The following is a 6000-nucleotide window of genomic DNA, read 5'->3' as shown; positions in this document are numbered from 1 at the left end:
CTAGCGAGAAGCACCCACAGGTGTGGAGGGGCAGGCCACCCCTTCATTCAGTAAAGTTTCAGGATACAATATCAATGTACAGTCAGTAGCACTGCTATATATCAACAATAACCAAGCTGAGAATCAAATCAAGAACTCAATCCCTTTTACAACAGCTTCAAAAATAAAAAATAAAATAGCAATACGCTTAACCAAGGAGGTGAAAAATCTCTACAAGGAAAATTACAAAATACTGCTGAAAGAAATCATAGATGACAAAAACAAATGAAAACACATCCCATGTTCATGGATGGATAGAATCAATATTGTGAAAATGATCGTACTGCCAAAAGCAATCTATGGATTCAATACAATTCCCATCAAAATACCGTCGTCATTCTTCTCAGAACTAGAAAAAATCCTAAAATTCACATGAATCCAAAAAAAGAGCCTGCATAGCCCCCAAGCAAAGCTAAGTGTAAAGAACAAATCTGGAGGCATCACATTACCTGTCTTCAAACTATACTGCAAGGCTATAGTTACCAAAACAGCATGGTACTGATAAAACAAAACAAAACATGTAGACCAATGTAACAGAATAGAGAACCCAGAAAAAAAACCAACTACGGCCAGGCGCAGTGGCTCAAGCCTGTAATCCCAGCACTTTGGGAGGCCAAGACGGGCGGATCACAAGGTCAGGAGATCCAGACCATCCTGGCTAACACCGTGAAACCCCCTCTCTACTAAAAAATGCAAAAAACTAGGCAGGCGAGGTGGTGGGCACCTGTAGTCCCAGGTACTCGGGAGGCTGAGGCAGGAGAATGGCGTGAACCTGGGAGGCGGAGCATGCAGTGAGCTGAGATCCGGCCACTGCACTCTAGCCTGAGTGACAGAGCGAGACTCCGTCTCAAAAAAACAAAACAAAACAAAACAAAACAAAAAACAAAAAAAAAACAACTACTTACAGTCAACTAATCTTTGAAAAAGCACACAAAAACATAAAGTGGGGAAAGGACACCCTATTCAACAAATGGTGCTGGAATAATTGGCAGGCCATATGCAAAGGAATGAAATTCGATCCTCATCTCTCACCTTATACAAAAATCAACTCGAGATAGATCAAAGACTTAGATCAAAGACCTGAAATCATAAAAACTCTAGAAGATAGCATCAGATTTACTCTTCTAAACATTGACTTAGGCAAATAATTCATTACCAAGAACCCAAAAGCAAATGCAGCAAAAACAAAAATAAGTGAGACCTAATTAAACTAAAAAGCTTCTGCACAGCAAAGGAAATAATCGGCAGAGTAAGACAACCCGCAGAGTGAGAGAAAATATTCATGAACTATGCATCCAACACAGGATTCAAATATCCAGAATTTACCAGGAAATAAAACAAATCAGCAAGAAAAAAGCAAATAATCCCATGAAAAAGTGGGCAAAGGACATGAATAGACATTTCTCAAAATGAGATATACGAGTGGCCAATAAACATGAAAAAATACTCAACGTCATGAATTATCAGGGAAATGCACAGTTAACACCACAATGAGATACCACCTTGCTCCTGCAAGAATGGCCATAATTAAAAAATAAAAAAATAATAGATGTTGGTGTGGATGTGGTGAAAAGGGAACATTTGTACACTGCTGGTGGGAATGTAAACTAGTACAACCACTATGGAAAACAATATAGAGATTCCTTAAAGAACTGAAAGTAGAACTACCATTCAATCCACCAATCCCATGACTGAGTATCTACTCAAAGGAATAGAAGTCATTATATGAAAAAGACACTTGCATACACATGTTTATAGCAGCACAATTTGCAGTTGCAAAAATATGGAACCAACATAAACATCCATCAACTAACGAGTGGATAAAGAAAATGTGCTGTACTGGCCGGGTATGGTGGCTCATGCCTGTAATTCCAACACTTTGGGAGATGGAGGTGGGTGGATCACTTGAGGTCAGGAGTTCAAGACCAGCCTAGCCAACATGGTGAAACCCTGTCTCTACTAACCGGCTCTATGGTGGTGCATGCCTGTAATCCCAGCTACTTGGGAGGCTGAGGCAGGAGAATCACTTGAATCCGGGAGGCAGAGGTTACAGTGAGTCAAGAACATGCCACTGCACTCCAGCCTGGGTGTCAGAGTGAGACTCCAGCTCAAAAAAACAAAAATAAAGTGGTACATATACACCATGGAATACTACTCAGCTATAAAAAGGAACAAAATAATGGCAATGAATGGAGTTGGAGACCATTATTGTAAGTGAAGTAACTCAAGAATGGAAAAGCAAATATTGTATGTTCTCACTTATAAGTGAGAGCTAAGCTATGAGGATGCAAAGGCATAAGGAGGAAATAATGGACTTTGGGAACTTGGGGAACTGGTGGGAGGGCAGTAAAAGATAAAATAATTCATATTGCCTACAGTATACACTGCTCGGGTGATGGATGCACAAAATCTCAGAAATTACCACTAAAGAACTTCACATAACCAAAAACCGCCTGTCCCCCTAAAACTATTGAAATAAAATAAATAAATAAATAAATAACAAAGAACACACTATTTCAAGCAAGAGGACAAGATCAGTCGTGCCAAACTCTGCTGAGATAAGTATAAGGAGTAAAATAAGCTTGCTGAGTTCAGCATCATTGTCATTATCGATGATGTCATTAAGAGTTTTATTTATTTATTTAATTTTTGAGACAAGGTCTCACCCTGTAGCCCAGACTGGAGTACAGTAATGCGATCATGGCTCACTGCAGCCTGGAACTCCCAGGCTCAAGCAATCCCCCTTGTTGGCTTTCCAACGTGCTGGGATTGTAGGCATAAGCCACTGCACCTGGCCTTATTAAGAGTTTTATATGTGAAATGATGCAAACAGAAGCATTTTCTACTTCTTCTAAACTAAGTATATTCTGTCTTAACTGTATATTTAAAAACAAAATACAAATTTCATGTCAATGAAGGTAAGATCTTAGAAAGGAAAGCTTAGAAATAAACATCAATAAACAGATTTTTATTTATTCTTTTATTTAATCACAAACTTTCATGGACACACAAGTTGGTATCACTGTTATATGCAAGCACACACTCATATGTGCACTCAATCCACACATTATCATACCAAAATTTCAGGCAAATTTATTTCATATAATAGTTTGAATAAAGATGCTTGTCATGGTACTTTTATAGAAAATTGAAGCCGGGTGCAGTGGCTCACGCTTGTAATCCCAGCACTGTGGGAGGGTGAGGCAAACAGATCACCTGAGGTCGGGAGTTCAAGACCAGCCTGACCAACATGGAGAAACCCCCGTCTCTGCTAAAAATACAAAATTAGCCGGGTGTGGTGGCGCATGCCTGTAATCCCAGCTACTTGGGAGGCTGAGGCAGGAGAATCGCTTGAACCCGGGAGGTGGAGGTTGCAATGAGCCGAGATCATACCATTGCCCTCCAGCCTGGGCAACAAGAGGGAAACTCCATCTCTGAAAAAAAAAAAAGAAATTCGAGAAACTCTGATTACCAATCTGATTAGTCAATGTACTATTAAACCAATACATTTTTTATATCAAGGGAATAGCTAATTTCACCAGATCCATCTTAATCTTGGCAAAGTAAAACACTTACTTTTTTTTTGAGACGGAGTCTTACTCTGTTGCTCAACTTGAGTGCAGTGGCACAATCTTGGCTCACTGTTAACCTCAGCCTCCCAGGTTCAAGCGATTCTCCTGTATCAGCCTCCTGAGTAGCTGGGACTACATGCAGGCACCACCACGCCCAGCTAAGTTTTGTATTTTTGTTTGTTTGTTTGTTTTGAGACAGTCTGGGTCTGTTGCCCAGGCTGGAGTACGGTGGAGGAATCTCAGCTTACCACAACCTCTGCCTCCTGAGTTCAAGAGATTATCCTGCCTCAGCCTCCCAGGTAGCTGGGACTACAGGCACTCACCATCATGCCCAGCTAATTTTTTTATTTTTAGTAGAGACGGGGTTTCACTATGTTGGCCAGGCTGGTCTCAAACTCCTGACCTTGTGATCTGCCTGCCTTGGCCTCCCAAAGTGCTGGGATTACAGGTGTGAGCCACCATCACCGGCTAACATTTACTTTTTTAGTAATCTTTTTCCCCTATGTCCACAGTATAATAATTAGTTCATTATATAAATTTATAGTCACATTTATCTTCTCAAAAATGGATCCAAATTTACTTTCTCAGATACACTACAAAGTATTCATACTTTGTAAAATTTTGCTCCCTGGTATAGTTTTTATTGTGATATTTCTCTTCATAATCATGTTCAATTATCTTATGCCTTGTTAGTAAAATTACATCTTCTTAGAGTCACTTTTAAACTTTAAAATGGTCTTGGCCCGGGCGCAGTGGTTAACGCCCGTAATCCCAGCACTTTGGGAGATCGAGGCCGGCTGATCATCTGAGGTCAGGAGTTTGAGACCAGTCTGGCCAACATGGCGAAACCCTGCCTCTACTAAAAATACAAAAATTAGCTGGGCATGGTGGCGGGCGACTGTAATCCCAGCTACTCCAGAGGCTGAGACCGGAGAATCGCTTGAACCCCGGAGGCGGAGGTTGCAGTGAGCCAAGATAGCGCCATTGCACTCCAGCCTGGGTGACAAGAGCAAAGAGCAAGGCTCTGTCTCAAAAAAACAAAAAGAAAGAAAGAAAAAAGAAGTCTTATTATATTTTACATTTTAGCCGACAGTCCCATATGTGTAGATGGACAGATCAATTGATCGATAGATAGATAGATGTGTGTGTATGCATATATTTATGTATTTATGGGCCAGAGGCGGTGGCTCATGCCTATAATCCCAGCACTTTGGGAGGCTGAGGTGGGTGGATCACCTGAGGTCAGGAGTTCGAGACCAGCCTGACCAACATAGGGAAACCCCATCTCTACTAAAAAATACAAAAATTACCTGGGCTTGGTGGGGGGTGCCTGTAATCCCACCTACTTAGGAGGCTGAGGCAGGAGAGTCACTTGAATCCCGGAGGCAAAGGTTGAAGTGAGCTGAGATCATGCCATTGGTTTCCAGCCTGGGCAACAGAGCAAGACTCCGTCTCAAAAACAGAAAAAAAATTATATATTTATATATTTATATGTATTATGTCTACCCCAAAAGTCTATGCATTCCTTGATGGCAGGGGCCAATATTTGTACCTCTAACATTCCAACTTACTTCCTAGAACATGGTATTTAACAAATTTTATTGAATTGAGCCCAAAGTTATTTTTCACAATGAAACACATGTTGAAAATGGATGGTTTAACGTGCTTTATTGCCATAATATGGGGCAATTACTTCAAGAAATGCTATAAATTGTTACATGAATTCCTTTCCTTGCCCAGTGGCTGGAATGGACTTCAGATTTTTATGTTTCATGAAACTAGGTAATTTTTAAGGCATTATTTCATCTCCTCTCTGGGCAACACTTCTAGATCACTCCAGAAGTTATTTTCACCCTTTGAATCAATCATTCTTTCCATTTCTTTAATACTCAGAAATATTTTGGAATAAAATTATCTAGTGTGTTTGCATGCGTTGTGAATAGAACCAGATAAAAACATTTCTATTTTCTATGCCCACTGATGCTTATGGCTAACTCTTTTGAGGCTAATACTCAGTTTGCCAGTTTTGCAGCTTTTGTAAACCTCCTTATTATCCACATTCCCTTAAATTGTTATCTGTCCATTAGTTCTCCCCTCTAAAGTTCAAGCTGCTTGAGGTTACAAACAAATTATTCTTGTTCATCTTAGCATATATTCGTATATCACAGTGTTCAACAAAGATTCTCCATAGACCTTTGCTGAATGAAGAAATGAATAAATAAATATTTGTTTCCAAGATTTCCAAAGGCACCATGAATAGGAATCCCCATTCCCTTTTCAAATGTCCAATAAAGCAGATAAAATTTACTACAAAGTTTGGTTCTTGGTAGATACAACAATATTTGGTATTCTTCTTCTTTTTTTTTTTGATGGAGTTTTGCTCTTTCGC

Source organism: Piliocolobus tephrosceles, chromosome 6 (genome assembly GCF_002776525.5).
Source record: "Piliocolobus tephrosceles isolate RC106 chromosome 6, ASM277652v3, whole genome shotgun sequence".
Classification (NCBI taxonomy): Eukaryota; Metazoa; Chordata; class Mammalia; order Primates; family Cercopithecidae; genus Piliocolobus; species Piliocolobus tephrosceles.
Note: the sequence above shows the minus strand (reverse complement) of the source record.